Raw genomic sequence first — 16893 nt, 5'->3', positions numbered from 1 at the left:
ATCATAGACTGAGCAAGGACAGCATTGTTTGTTCTTCGATGACTAGTAGTGTCGCGCCACTTATCACAACAAGGTATACCTGTAGTTCAATTTTTCTAGCTTTCTTTGAAGACTATTACGTCAAGGCGCCTACCGGAGAAATGGAGTGCTTGTGCAGCCAACCAGAAACTTTATTCTAACTCTGGAGTGACTCTGATGCTCTCTGACTAATGCTGCTTTGTCACCGTATTGCCTAAAACAAAAAAAGAACTGAGATGGAAGCACTCTGGCATGCGTGAGTGTGTGTAGTCAGGGGGAGGGATCAAGCCATTGAAATTCTTGGGAGAAGGGGACGCTTGCTTGATTGGTAATTACATGTCCTGTAAATTGCTAACACAGCCTGTCATTGACTTTCCTCATATGCACTTATTAAACAATGCATATTTAGGTTTACAGCACTCTAAGGACCATTTTGCCTTTTCACACATGTCACGGCGCGCGGAGCATGCTTATCATGCTATTCATGTTTCGGCGAATGGTAAATGCATGCTATACTGAAGTCACAACTCACAGCACATGTTAATTATGCACAAAAGGCGTACTTTTGGTATACTAGGGGATGATCAGACGGCCCCAACAACACTAGATCGTGTCATGTATGTCATGACAGGCATGACAATAGTTACGCGACACATGTAAAATATATTCCTCTTACTCTAACGTCGTGTGCCACGTTAGTTCAACTGTGCATTAAGTAAGTGCAGTGACCGCGAGAATACCGACATTTCGCATGGACGCGCAATTCATTGCTGTCAGTTTGGCAATATATATCAATGAGCGAAGTAGCCAACAGAAAACTAAGACCTCGTCCTGACGTGATTGATATGCGTTGCAAAATATGCCAGTGTCTGCGATTTACGTTGTACGCACATTGAAGTCATTCGATGCATTGTTTAGTAGATAATAATTAAATTATAGCTCATGACGGCGTCATGATTAGGGTATAGACCTCGCATACAAGAGGTACGTGGTTCGAATTCCCGCTCGACGCAATTTCCTAAAGGATTAAAAAACTTATCGGCATGTTAATGGAATTGCACAAAAGACGCCGGGGGTGTGGCCTCGATGGTGACCATTGCCGGTAACACATTCCCTCAACAGAGGAAAATTGGCTACCATGCGGCAGTATATGATCACTACATCGCACATGAATACGCCAAATAGTCCTCAGCCTTCAGTCCCCAGCAGCTTCGAAGCAGCTGACCACGGTGGTGGTCAGATCTGCAACGCAGCAGAGGGTGCTGAGAATTTCTGGGTCCGGAGAGGCCGCCATTGGAACCTGAACTTGGCGCACGTTTAACGCTAGAACTTTATCCAGTGAGGCAAGTTTAGTTGTCTTATTCAACAATCTAGATGTTGTAAAGTGGGATGTAATAGGGCTCAGTGAGGTTAGGAATACAGATGAGGCCTATGCAGTGCAACAGAATGGACACGTTCTTTGTTCTCGTAGATTAACTCACATAAAAAAGGGGGGGTCCTTATTCACAGAAATATAACCGGTAACATAAAGGAATACTAAACCATCATTGAAAGGGTGGCGGGGATAGAATATTAAGCCTTATAAGATATTGTTACCACATATATGCAATTTAGGTATGTGCATCTCTGTAATGGGAGCAGGCATGTGCCAGACGAAGAGGACGTTCGATTGGTGGCAAGAAGTCTCAGGGGCGCGTTCATTGTATACCCTCGAGTCGACCGTTACGTCGCCTCTAAATAAACGCCTCTCGTAGAAGTAACAGAGTGGTGGAGGTGCTGGGTAACAGCACGTCGACGAACCACGGAGCCGCACCTGTTTGAACTTCGCCGGAGTCGTCGTCTTACCGGTCTGCCACTGACAACAACCATCATGGACGAGAGCGAAGGTCACGGCTTTCCAACCACGCAAAGGTCAGTGCCAGCTGCACCTCGGTATCACTACATAGAACCCCGCCCGTTCGCGGGAAGAGCAGAAGAAGATGTGGATGTGTGGCTGACACATTAAGAAAGGGTGAGCAAGTACAACGGCTGGAATCCCACTGACCAACTGGGAAATGTCGCGCTGTTTCTCACGGAAACTGTTCTGATGTCGTACGAAAACCACGAAGATTCCTTAACAACGTGGGATTGTTTCCCTGAAGAACTCCAGAAATTCTTTAGCGACTCTGATTCGAAAAAGAAAAGCGCGGAACGCACGTTGGCTCAAAGAGCTCAGACTCGTGGAGAAACGTGTACCACCTACATAGAGGAGGTTATGGTGATCTGCAAGATCATATACCCGTATATGTCTGTAGAGGACATGATCGGACACCTTCTGAAGGGTATAGCAGAGAATGTCTACAAGTTATTTATAGGCAGGGAAGACCTCACTTCCGTCTTCGCCGTCCAACGTCACTGCCGTACTTTCAAGAAGCTCAATACCCGTCGTATTGCCCCGAAATTTGGTAGGCTGGCAAATTGTGACAACGGTTGTCAGCTTAGACGTGAGCCCACCCGCTGTCCTTTCCGCTACTATTCGGGCAATACTACGTGAAGAGCTGCAGCGACAAGGTGGTTGGGTTGACGAAACCATTCCTCATCCGCCCACCAGTCCACCCTAGTATACGGCGGCACCATTAGCTCCTTTACAAACATCGGTATGTGTGACAGACATCACCGAAACTAGAACTACGTGGTCACGTCGTGACTCATTCGCGGCCGACCAGCGATATGGCCAACGCCTTCGTCACGGCCCCGCCACACAGAGGTGGACAGCCTCCGCTCAGCAAGCTCGTCCCCGACCCCTCACAGCTGAGTGGTTTCAGTATTGGTTTGACGAGCGTCCTCTACCAGTCTGCTATACCTGTGGCTTCGAAGGACACATTACCAGGTATTGCAACTACCGGCAGCCACCAAGGTGCGACCGATTACCGAGATTTAACTGTTCTGGCGTTACCCGAGCACCGAAATTCCCGGGAAGCGCGTCTTACGAGATCCCAGGACCACTACGAAACGAATCTCCGGCCTCTGACCGCAGTGTGACACCACCACCTGCCCCTCGCACCAACCGATCACCGTCTCCTTGGCGTCGCCACTCCTCGCGTCCTACGGAAAACTATCCGGCGCGGCCATTGGAGGTGAGGTCGCCGGACAGTCTTCGATTTCAACAGATATACCTCCGTTAGCTTCCATGTTTAGAAATAAGGTTCGAGTGCTTATCGATGGTGTACTAACAATGGCGTTGGTGGACACAGGCGCAACCGTGTCAGTGATGAGTTTCGTTTTCACATGCCTCCTTGGACGAAAAGTTATGTTTCGTTGGGACCATCCTGATACGTTTCGTGGAGTGAACGGAGATGTGAAACCTGTGTGATGTGAAACCTGTTGTGGTGCAGACACCAACCTGTTGGTGTCTGCACTGCGACTGTTAGTTTTGCGTGCCAGAAATTTGTTGCAGACTTTGCTGTTCTCCCTCATACTACGCATGACGTCATTCTGGGACTCGATTCTTGAAGCTATGTGGTGCCACTGTCGATTGCCGCACAGGACAAATTACAGTAGATTTCAATATTCCTGTAGCGTTTATTGAAAACTCGCCCTGCCAGGACGAGTTTGTGTCTGTGGACGCAACTGTGCCGCCATTGTATGCAAAATGTATCCCTGTTGTCTGTTCACCTGCAAGCGAGAAAGTTTTTGACGCAAACGTGGACCCCCTGCATCTCACTTGCATAAAGAAGGCAGTTCTGGTACCCTACTGCGCGCTATCGGTTGCACAAGGGCATACTGGGTTTATGGGTGATTAACTGCTCTGATGAACCTACAGTGCTGCTGGAGGGTCTAAAACTTGCAGAGATTCTTGAGCAAGAAGTATTTTTACTTCCCATCTATGCAGAGAGCAGCGATTCCCCGAATAAGACCCGTTACGATAATCTGCACGCCAGGGACAGCACCATTACGGCTATGATTGAGAAGTCTTGTCGTGTCTTGTCGCCTAGGAGATCTTTGCTCAACCCACAAGGGCGATTGGCCACACTGTACCTTATAATTTCACTCAGCGCCAAACAAACGTCCTCTTCGTCTGGCAGCATCCTGCTCCCTGCTACACAGATGCACATACCTAAATTGCCTATGTGGTAACATTATAGAAGATGAGGATGGCACAGGGCTACGCGCTTAGATACATCCATCATGACGTTTTAAATGAAAGCTTCAATGAATATATGGAATCAGCAATGAGTAAAGTAAAAACACCGTTGTCACGGACGGCCATTAACGGGCGCCATACTTCCCCACTGACCGTGGGAATGGCGGGCGCATGAAAGGGAGCCGAGAAGTGCAGAATGGGGTGCTCTTCTTGGAACGTCGCCGTCGACGATTGATGTTTTTGTAACTGCGGCGGCGTCTGCAAGGTCGTGGAAGGCCGCGATGTACCCTGAACAAAGATTAGGCTACGGGACGCACCGGCTGAGAGCCAAACAGTCTGACCGTTTCCAACGGGGAAAAGCGTGGGAAACCCTCTGGTGGCCAAGCCGTATGACAACAACCCAACAGGTTGTCACTCTCGCTAGTTGAGGGCCCTCTCCCAATTAAAAAAAGGGGGGGGGGTCAAATATTTTTTGGGCGGAGTTTCCATCAATTAAACGCGTATGATTGGACCCATGTAGAGGTCTCTCGTCCCCAAGGAAGAGAGCGAGTAGACACGAGGGGTATTTAAGCGCAGGATTTCGCCCTGCTAGGCAGACTATTCGCTGACCAACATGGTGTAGAAACAGATCAACAAGTATCTCTTCTAGAAGTTTTTAGTGTGGCTCTGTATCGGCTGGCCACCTTAACTTAGCTGTTCATCTAGTTGTGACGCGATATTAACATTTGCAACGTAGACATCGGGACTTCGCCTCAAGTTAGCTCAACCTGCTCGAAGTCACCTGCAAGCACTAGCCTCCCGGAGCCACGAGCGTTGCAACACCGCCGACATCGCAGTCATGCCAGAACTCTCTTCGACTTCTCGCATCCGATCATCGGGGACGCAACACTGCCGGTCATCACACGTATGCCTTCACCTGTTTATATCTTCGAACTTTCTCCTCCGTAGTTCTATTGTTGTTAGTTTGTGTAGTTTGTAATAGCTCTCTCGCGTAAGCTGATTTATTGTTTTTCATAATGTTTTTAGTTGTATCAAGTGTTGATGTATTTTGGTAGTTGTATTGAAGTGTTGTACTAGATCCCGTGTGCTGCAATATCACTAAAGTTTGTTTTGTTTTCCCACGTCTCTGATCTCTTCACTGTCTCTGCTTGCGTACAGAACGAACCAACCTGCTTTCATTCCCGTCGCCGACTTCCCTCTGGCGACGCTAGAGTGGCAGCTTGTAACAAAACTGGCGTCCGCGAGACAGGACGTTCCGTACAAGAGTAAGATAGTGAGGGGTGATCGAGAACCTTGTGGACAGCGTGGTGATAGAGCCGCACTGTTGAAGCGATTGCATCCTGCATATGATTGCGCTGTTTTTATAGTGGCATTATATTGACAGTTTGCAGTATGGAGTGTATGAATATGGATAGGTGGATCGCGCACGGTAAACAGTTATGCCTCGAGGGCACCAAACTGAGACAATGGGTCAAGGAGCAGCAGGAGCAGGCGCAGGCGTTAGCCAGAGAAGAGCGGGCACTGGCCCGGGAGGAAAAGGAAAAAGAAAGGGAAGCGGCCAGGGAAGCCGGAGAATGGGAAGTGCCGTTACTGCAATCAAAGATTCGCCTCAGTGAGAGTAGCAGGGTGAGCCGATCCAGCAGTGAGCACGACAATGCCGGGGAGAAGCCGAGTTTGAGAATACACGCAGGTAGACTGCTCGTCACCTTTGACGAAGGAAGGGACGACTTAGATGCGTTTATACGCCGGTTTGAGAGCGTCGCCGGAGGGCAAAAGTGGCCTGAAAGCCAATGGGCGACGGCGCTTTCGACGTGTTTTACAGGAGAGGCGCTAAGTGTTTATGGCAGGCTACCACCTACAGATGCAGCGGACTACACCAAAGTTAAAACCGCCCTCCTGAAGCACTTTCGCTTCACGGCGGATGGGTTCCACGACAAGTTTAATAAGGAGAGGCCAGTAGGGGGTGAAATAGCAACGCAGTACGTGGCTCGCTCAAGACATTACTTCGATAGATGGGTTGAGCTATCCAAAACTGAGACAGAATTCAAGTCCCTCCGCGCATTGTTGATTAGAGAGAGGTTTTTTCATGGATGTGGTTCGTACCTGGCATTATATTTGAAAAAAAAGGAGGGCGGAATCCCTGCGAGACATGCTTGAGCTGGCAGACCAGTTTTTGGAAGCTCAGGGTGGAGCAAGCCTAGCGAAAACAAAGAAAGATGGTCCCATAACGGACGAGAAGGGGAAATACGAAAAAGGAGGCAACAGCCACGCACCACTACCACGGTGCTATATTTGCAATCGTTGGAATCACCCGCCGCACTTGTGTCGCAACAGACCTGCCGCTAATGTAGCCATCGTCTGCTTCAAGTGTGGGAAAAAAAATTGCCCGCAGCTTCCCTCGGGGGAACACTGAGGAGGATGCGGAGCATATAATTGGTTAACGGCGTGTTAAAGTGCGACTTACTTGGGTCGATGGCTAAATTGGTTAACGTGGTTGTGAAATGGGGTGTTAAATTGCGACTTACTTGGGTCGATGGCTAAATTGGTTAACGTGGTTGTAGGAGGGGGTGTTAAATGAGTGAACACGTACACACGTATGCGAAAGGACGGCGCTGGTCGAAGGGACGTCGATCATTGTGTTTGTGGATTCGTTGGAATTCATTTCACCGCGACCTTGGACGTCGACGCGCCGTACAAACCAACCGACGAGCGGCAACTGAGCGAGCGAGCGCCGACCTTGAGTATATATACAGCGCGACGGCGCATGCACTGTCAGCTGTTGAATGTTCTCGAAGGAGAAGCGCGCGCGCGGCACAGATGGCGACGGCGCATGCGCTGTCAGCTGTCGAATGTTCTTGAAGGAGAAGCGCGTGCGGCACAGATGGTGGGCGACGGCGCATGCGCGCGCGTCAGCTGTCGAATGTTCGAGAAGCGGTGCGGACGGCGCACTACAAAGCGCGAGTATAAGATGCTTCCGCATCTAAAAGGACATAGGGCAAACGACTGCCGGTCAGGAGCAAATAACTCACTCCAGGCGTCCTGCCTCTACGCACCAAGGGAAACGCGTGAGGATCCTATATGCGACGGGTATATTGAGCTTAGGAATGACGAAAAAGTCCCCGTTGTCAACGCCGTAATGGTGACACCACCGAAAAATCTGGCCGAGAACCTACCAGTGGCCACAGGGACCCTCCGAGGCACAGACATATCAGTGTTGCGGGATACGGGGTGCAACACAGTAATCGTGCGGAGGAAGTTGGTGAAGGAAGACGAGCTGACTGGTACAAGCAGGCATACTCGTCTACTTGGTGGATGGAACAGCGAGGATGCTGCCCGAAGCACGGATTGACGTTGACACCCTACTTTACTGGCAATCTGACAGCACTATGCCTGCAAGATCCACTGTATGACCTCATTCTGGGCAATATCGATGGCATAACACCTCCTAATGATCCCAGAAAGGAGACTGAAAAACCTGACTCGACAAAGGAGTTAAGGGAAGAGCCTGTAGCAGCAGCTATCATCCGTTCCCAAGCACATGCACAGCCGGAAAAATTTGCCAAGCTTCGTACGCCTGGGACCACGGCGGGATTGCCGGGAGACAACTATGGCTGCGAGCAGAGGGGAGATGCGACACTCAAACAGTGTTTTGAGAAGATCGGAAGGAAGCAAACATGCCGAAATGAAAAGGGAAGCGCCGAGTACAAACAAGAACAGGGTCTGCTGTACCGACAGTACACTGAGGCCAACGGACGGCTTGTACGCCAATTAGTCGTTCCGCACTGCCACCGAGAAGCTGTGCTTAAAACAGCACACAATGGTATTATGGCAGGACACTTGGGCACGCGAAAACCAAGGACCGGATCTCGGAGTTCTTTTGGTCAGGCATCACAGCTGACGTAAAAAGGTCCGTCGCCTCATGTGACATTTGTCAGCGCACCGTACCAAAGGGCCGTGTACCACATGTTCCACTGGGGAGGGCACCCATAATCGACACCCCGTTCAAGCGAGAGGCGATCGATATAGTGGGACCGATTCACCCGCCCTCAAAGCATGGGAACCGATACATTTTGACTCTGATGGATTATGTCTCCCGGTATCCAGACGCAGTGGCGCTCCCGAGTATCGAAACTGAGTGAGTGGCCGAAGCCCTGGTCGAGATGTTCGCCCAATTTGGCGTCCCGCGCGAGGTACTGAGCGACCATGGCACGAACTTTACATCGGACCTGATAAAGGAAGTAGCGCGGCTCCTTTTCGTGCGCCAGCTCCACACCACCCCATATCACCCCAAGGCGAATGGCTTGGTGGAAAAATTCAACGGCACCTCAAAATTAATGTTGAAGCGCATGTGCGCTGAAAACCCGAGAGATTGGGACCGCTACCTGGCACCTCTCCTCTTTACCTATAGGGAGGTTCCGCAGGCCAGTATGGGGTTTTCACCCTTCGAGCTTCTCTACGGCCGCTATGTGAGGGGACCCTTGGCGATACTGAAGGAGCTGTGGACGAACGCCGACTTGACTGAAGAAGCTGTGACGACGTACCAGCATGTCTTCGACATTCGCAACCGTTTGGAGGAAACGTGCCGCCTGGCGCACGAGGAGTTGGAAAAAGCCTGAGCACGGTACACGAAGCTGTGCAATCGAAAGGCGAAGGAGCGGAGTTTCAACCCCGGAGACAAGGTACTGATTTTACTTCCCACCGACACGAACAAGCTGCTGCTGCAGTGGAAGGGCCATTTTGAAGTTCGGGAAAAGAAAGCTGAAGCTGACTACGTCGTAGACACGGCTGGCGGCAGAAAAATCTTCCACGCCAACTTACTGAAAAGATACGAGGAGAGGGATAGCCCCTCCACCAAGGTGTGCAACGTGACATTTGGTGTTGTGGAATCGAGCGAGGACGAGAATATTCCAACCCCTGACTGGCTGAAAGTAGAAGGAGAAGAAGACGTGAAGCTCTCCGACAAACTGGACGCTCAGCAGACCGGACAGCTGCAAAGAATTGTCAGGGAACACGCTCGCATTTTCTCGGATATCTCGGGCAAAACTGACTGGGTCCACTGCAACCTCGAACTCACCACGAGTAACCCCATCCACGTGAAACAATACGCTCTTCCCTTTGCAACGTGGGAACGTGTAGAGAAAGAGGTGCCGGAGATGGAGAAGCTCGGCATCATTGAGAAATCAGAGTCACCTTATATTTCACCAGTCATTTTGGTAAAGAAACCCGACGGTACAAATCGACTGTGTATCGATTTTCGACGCCTGAACAACGTTCTGGTGGCCGACTCCGAACCTATAATAAGAACTGACGCGGTGTTTGCTACAGTGGGAAAGAAGAAGTATTTCTCGAAGCTCGACTTCGTGAAGGGCTATTGGCAGATCCCGTTGACCGAGGAGTCCAAAGCGAAGACGGCCTTCTCGACGACATCGGGACTATATCAGTTCCGCTTCATGCCATTCGGCATCTAGACAGTGCCTGCTGTACTTGCTAAGTTGATGCGGAAGGTTGCAGAAGGTATACCCGGTGTGGACCACTACTACGATGATGTACTGGTAGCCACCGAGACATGGGAAGAGCACCTGAGGTCTCTGGGACTGCTTTTTGAGCGCATACAGAGGGCCGGGCTTACTGTGCGCCCCAGTGAATGCGAATTCAGTGTGAAAGAAATCGACTTCTTGGGACACCGAGTTGGCAGGGGCAGATTACGACCACTGGGGAAAACACTCGACAAGATGGAAGCTGCACCACGTCCTTCAACCAAGCAACAAGTGCGCGCCTTCCTCGGTTTGACCGGGTACTATCAGGAATTTATCCAGAATTACGCAGAAGTAAGCGCTCCCCTTAAAGATTTAACCCGGAAGGGCGAAGCTAACTCGGTGAAATGGACAGCAGCCCACGAGGAGGCTTTTTGAAGTCTCAAACATATGTCTCTACGGAGCCGATACTACGGCTACCAAATTTGCACCAACCATTCGTACTTCGAACGGACGCATGGGACATAAGTCTCGGAGCCGTGCTCATGCAGGCCCACGGAGGCATGCTCAACCCCACAGCTTATGCCAGCGGAAAGCTGCTTCCACGTGAGGCTTCCTATATACCATCGAACACGAATGTCTCGCGTTGGTATGGAGAATTCAGAAATTCTCCATGTACCTATATGGAGTACATTTTTCTGTCCAGACAGACCACCAGTCTCTGAGTTATATCCAACAGGCAAAACAGCTGAACGCACGAGTACTTCGATGGAGTTTACTACTCCAAGAGTACCAGTTCACCATTACGCATATTAGGGGAGCGAAAACGTGGGAGCCGATTACTTGAGCCGGATATAGTTCTTGAGGTCTATGAGCATGTTATTTTTTTTTCTTTTCATCGTTTGTTTTCTGTTTGCATGTGCATATTTTATTGTATAAGAAGTTTATTTTGAGTTACTTTCTTTTTGCTTGGTGCATTGTTTTTTACACGTTGTAAGGCACATTGAAGGATTTCACTACAGTAGTAGTAGTAGTAGTAGTAGTTTTATTTACAGAAGCCAGATACAGAGCTCACTGCAGGGGCAAAGGGCTAAAGGCGAACAGCCTGACAAAGGCCCTTGTCCCTCCGCAGTCCGTGACAGTGCAAAGCTTAAACAATATATATATTCAATACATTGCTTTCAAGCAACCTGAAATTGTAAAACACAAAATTCAAACATAAATAGCATAAGTTTACATGACACATTTTAAGAATTAGAGGTCACTCTCATTATAATTCACAACTAAACAATATCAATGAAACAAATTAAAAACAGACATAAGATGCATGCGGATACAATGAATTCCGCGGTATACACTCGTATAATTGACATATAAGTTAATAAAGAATTTAAGCATTTGCAGAGGCATGAGACTCTATTACATAGTTTCGATAGTGTCGACCGGTGGTAATGAATAGGTTCTTTATTTGTTTTTTGAAAGTCGCACTACTAGCCCTAAAATTCAACTGATCTGCAAGGGTATTCAAAACCTGAGGTACCTGGTAAGCAATACTTTGTTTTCCATACTGGGTTCTTGTTCTGGGAGCTCGCTTCCTTTGTTCTCGCATACTGTAGTGTGGTCTTTCGGTGCAACTTTCTTCATATAGCTTAGTCTTTTGTATTAACTGAAGTAATTTAAAATGATATAATTGATCAATTCTGAGCATTGAATGTTTAAGGAATAGTGGAGCAGTGCGCAAGTCTTGTAGATTCCCCCTGTAATTTTCAAAGCAGCGCAATATTTTCTTTTGTATAGTTATTAACTTATGGTAATTCCCTTGTGATGTCGTTCCCCAGACTAACATCCCATAACTTACTTTAGAATGGAAAAGTGCATAGTACATACTTATTTTTAACCTCAATGGGATTAAGTGCATTGTTCTAAAAAAACAACCAACTATTCGCGCTAATGCGGTGATCAGATGATTTACATGTGTATTCCAGTTTAATTCCTCCTGAAACCATACACCAAGAAACTTTTGTTCCCTAACATGTGCGATGCAATTTCCTTCGAATTTTACAGCTATGTTATTAATAGGTTTGTTTATAGATCGGAATATCATGTAGGTTGTTTTTTTGCATTCAAGCGCAGTCCATTTTGCCTTAACCAATTTGAAAGATTGCTTAGATAATTATTTACACTGACCTCAAGTGATATTAGATTGTCTGATGTAAAGAAAACATTCGTATCGTCAGCGTACATTATAAGTTCAGGAGAATGAGGTATATCGACAATATCATTTATATAGACAAGGAACAATAATGGCCCCAGTATAGACCCTTGAGGGACTCCTTGGTTCAACTTTATCTTTGCAGAAATAGTGTTATTCAGTTTTACATATTGATAACGATCTTCTAGGTAACTTTTAAACAGTTGTAGTGCAACTCCACGCACCCCATAGCTTGATAATTTATGAATCAATGATTTGAATTGTATGGAGTCAAATGCCTTTTGAAGATCGAGGAAGAGCCCAAGAGTATATTTTTTGTTTTCCATATTTTCGATTATCTTATCTTTGATATACAGTAGAGCTTGTTCTGTTGATTTATTTTTTTGAAAACCATACTGACTTTTTGTTATTATTTGGTGCTTATCAAAAAAGGATGCAAGTCTATCATAAATAACCCCTTCAAATATTTTCGATATTGTTGGAAGCACGGATATAGGTCGATAGTTCGCTAAAGTATTGATATCACCACCTTTATGTACTGCAGTGACTTTTGCTACATTTAGCTGCTCTGGAAATACACCGTTAGTGAGGGTGATGTTGATAATATAGGCCAAGACATTAGATATCAATGGTGACACCATTTTTTTCTCAACAGAACCTATCTCATCAATCCCTGATGCAACATTGTTTTTAAGTTTTCTAATTAATCTTTCTACTTCAACCGGATCTGTGGGTGCGAGAAAAATAGAATACGGCAAAGGAGATTTATCAGGAGTTGGAGCATTATCTCGCTTTTCATCCGTTAAAATGAAGGAACCCGCATTTATGAAATGTTCATTCATGAGATTGGCCAACCTTTCACCACTGAAAATCCGACCATTAATTGTTAGGTCCTGTGTCCTATTACAACCCTTTTTTCTGTTCGTAAGCCCATTTATGACCTCCCATAGCTTCCTCTGGTCATTGTAAATGCTTTCAAATAATTTTTCATGGTAGTTCTGTTTAGCCTTCCGTATTTCTGAGTTTAAAACGTTTCTGTATTTCTTGTACTCAGCTAAGACGTCTGTGTTCCTCGAACGGATGAAATCATGATACAATTTATTTTTTATTTTTATGCGCCGGTAAAGATCACGATTTATCCAGGGCTTTCTGCATTTCTTATTTCTGCCACGTGAGCGCTCCTGAAGTGGAAATGCCGCATCATAGCTAGTACTCAACAACGTCATGAATGTGTTATAAGCATCATCAGGATTTTCTAGTTTATAAACAGTGGTCCAATGTATGTTCTGAACTAGCTTAAAAAAAATGTTCCCGAGTTTTGTTGTTTTTAATTCGGTGGAAAGATGTCTCTGTTTTCTGACGAATTTGAGAAGTAACTCGTGCAAGAAAGAAGATGGGCATATGATCACTTATGTCATACGCAAATACCCCGGATTTTATATTCTGTGAACTTAAATTTGAGACGCATATATCAAGGAGCGTAGCACTTGTTGATGTAATCCTAATAGGTGAACATATGAAATTTGTACTTCCATATGTAAGTAATAGCGTTTCAAAATCTTTGGCATAAGGATCATTGGAACAGAGGTCAATGTTTATGTCACCCATAACTATGCAAGGAGTATTCCCACGAACAGTGGATAACACAACATTAAGAAACTCAATAAATTTCTTTTTGTGGCCATATGGTGGCCTATATACACCAATTACTATGAATGGGCCAACACACATTGTAATGCATTCAACATCATCGTTCATAACAGTATACTTATCAAGCAGTTCACTCGAAAGTGTATCCTTAAAATAAATAGCAAGACCTCCACCTTTTTGCTGGTTACGACAGAGAAGTTCATGACTATAGCCTGGAAAGAACGGCGCATCTTCTTTATAAGTAATCCATGTTTCGGAGAAAACTAGCACATCAAATCCGATAGATATAGACCATATAAAATTAGCAATGTCGTCGACCTTTCTTTTTATGCTTCTACAATTTATATGCAATGTTTTAAACAAGCCTTTTCCAGATTGAAATGCCCTATTAAAGTCTTCAACACTGTAATATTTTTGGTTATTTAGAAGATCAGTCATAGTGGAATGTTTTCAATTTGTTATGACATTTGTCACATCTAATTTCTAATTTTAGCCAGGCTTGTCTCATCCGCAATGTGTATCGCTCGCGATCCTTCATCTTTGCGTGCAAGGATTTTGCCACCGGATGTCCAGACAATTTTTCATGCGGCGCACCTGTTCCGTTTTGTTCGTAGTATACATTCGCGCATTGTATTCTGTATTCATGGCTGCCGTACACGGCTATTTCTTTTTCTTGTTTGGATGGCGTATTGATATTGTTGCGTGTAACTGAAGCTGGTACTCTAACCATTGTTTTTTTCCTTTTGTTGTTTCTTTGATGCACTCTGCCTATTTATGTTGTGTATGAGAGGGACAGTCGTCATGTCTCCCTTGTTGGTGGTGTTTTGTTCCTTGTTGCCGAAAAATTCCCCTCCGTGTGAGCCAATGTTATGAATAACATTCTGAAAGTGGGGGCAATGTCACGGACGGCCATTTTTGGCAGCCCCGCGTCACGGCAATTAACGGGCGCCGTACTTCCCCACTGACCATGGGAAGGGCGAGCGCATGAAAAGGAGCCGAGAAGTGCAGAATGGGGTGCTCTTCTTGGAACGTCGCCGTCGACGATTGATTCTTTTGTAACTGCGGTGGCGTCTGCAAGGTCGTGGAAGGCCGCGATGTACCCCGAACAAGGATTAGGCTACGGGACGCACCGGCTGAGAGCCAAACAGTCTGACCGTTTCTCACGGGGAAAAGCGTGGCAAACCCTCTGGTGGCCAAGCCGTATGACAGCAACCCAACAGGTTGTCACTCTCGCTAGTTGAGGGCCTTCTCCCAATTAAAAAAAGGGGGGGGGGTCAAATATTTTTTGGGCGGAGTTTCCATCAATTAAACGCGCATTATTGGGCCCATGTAGAGGTCTCTTGTCTTCAAGGAAGAGAGTGAGGAGACACGAGGGGGATTTAAGCGCATGATTTTGCCCTGCTAGGCAGACTAGTCGCTGACCAACATGGTGTAGAAACAGATCAACAAGTATCTCTTCTAGAAGTTTTTAGTGTGGTTCTGTATCGGCTGGCCACCTAAACTTAGCCGTTCGTCTAGTTGTGACGCGATATTAACGTCTGCAACGTAGACATCGGGACTTCGCCTCGAGGTAACTCAACCTGCCCGAAGTCACCTGCAAGCACTAGCCTCCCGGAGCCACCAGCGTTGCAACACCGCCGACATCGCAGTCGTGCCAGAACTCTCTTCGACTTCTCGCATCCTATGGTCGGGGACGCAACGCTGCCGGTCATCACACGCATGCCTTCACCTGTTTATATCTTCGAACTTTCTCCTGTGTAGTTCTATTGTTGTTAGTTTGTGTAGTATGTAATACTCTCGCGTAAGCTGATTTATTGTTTTTAAATGATTTTTTGTTGTATCAAGTGTTGATGTATTTTGTTAGTTGTATTGAAGTGTTGTACTAGATCGCGTGTGCTGCAATATCACTAAAGTAAAGTTTGTTTTGTTTTCCCACGTCTCTGATCTCTTCACTGTCTCTGCTTGCGTACGGAACGAACCAACGTGCTGTCATTCCCGTCGCGGACTTCGCGCTGGCGACGCTAGAGTGGCAGCTTGTAACAACCGTTTACCATACTGATGGGCGAATTAAACGCCAAGGTAGGAAAAAACCAGGCTGTAGACCATGCAGCAGGGGATTATGGTAACGGTAATAAAAATTCCAGAGTAGAGTTATTGGCTGAATTCACAGAACGCATTATTTATGGATCTTGAACACCTTCTGCCGAAAACGAGTGAACCGTCAGTGAAAATGAAGGAGCCCCAATTCTGAAAGTAAGAATTAAATAGACTTCATACTGAGTACCAACCCAGGCAAAGTGCAGGAGGCGGAAGTCCTTGGGAACGTACGGCGTAGTGACCATAAAAGGGTAAGGTCTTGAATTCACCTAGACTTGAAAAAAGGAATGAGAGAAACTGATACGCAAGAAGCCAATAAGCGAGCTAGCACTGAGAGGAAAAGCATATGTATTCACAGTCTCGCTTCGGAACAGATTGATGCTCGGCTCTTATCGACTACACTAATCTTTCACGCAATCCTTCACCGCAAACTACAGATCGCTGTCGAATAATATACGTCAGAATTTTCATGCCGGTGTTTGAATCGTAGAGCATTTTATTCGAAACAGCTATCCGCAATCTTCAAGAATTGAACGTTACCATTATTTACAAAAGTCAAAAAACATAACGATTCCACAAGGTGAGGCAAGCTCACATATAGTGCCCTCCAGAGCCTTCGACATGTTTTGCAACTGTAGGCACAAACACAGCCTATACTAAAGCATTCATGGTGGTATTTAGCGCGCAGGCTGTGAATAAACGTAAGACATAAAAATTGCTCATCGGTGAAGTGAACACTCCAGATACACTATAGACACAATAAGGAATCAAATGGATAAACCGTTATACGCAACTTGAGCTTCAGCCCCAATATCAAGCAGTCTGCTTTAAATTTTGCATTTGAAGGAACAATTCACGCGAACTTGACTTCTTTGCCTTTAGCTGCTTAAGTAAGCGTGTGAAGTAATAACACTTCTGAAGCTGTATTCTGCCGTGTACCCACGATCATGTAATACAAAATAAATTTCAGAACGGGTCGTTGGATAACAGTCACATCAGAAGAAAAATGTTGCACCATTAAACTTCACATAGTAAAAACACATAAATAATTTACAGAAAAGACCACGCAAGTGCCCATATCAGTACAAATGCAAAAGAAAGGAAATTTAAACTTGATGTACCACCTACGTTATGTCGTGGTGTTTTGTCACGACTCACAAGTGACATCAACAGAAACAGCAATCTGCTCCACCGCGGTGGTCTAGTGGCTAAGGTACTCGGCTGCTGACCCGCAGGCCACGGGATCGAATTCCGGCTGCGGCGGCTGCATTTTCGATGGAGGCGAAAATGCTGTAAGCCTGTGTACTTAGATTTGGGTG

This window comes from Rhipicephalus microplus, unplaced genomic scaffold (assembly GCF_043290135.1).
Source record: "Rhipicephalus microplus isolate Deutch F79 unplaced genomic scaffold, USDA_Rmic scaffold_15, whole genome shotgun sequence".
Classification (NCBI taxonomy): domain Eukaryota; kingdom Metazoa; phylum Arthropoda; class Arachnida; order Ixodida; family Ixodidae; genus Rhipicephalus; species Rhipicephalus microplus.
This window is presented reverse-complemented; position numbering follows the sequence as displayed.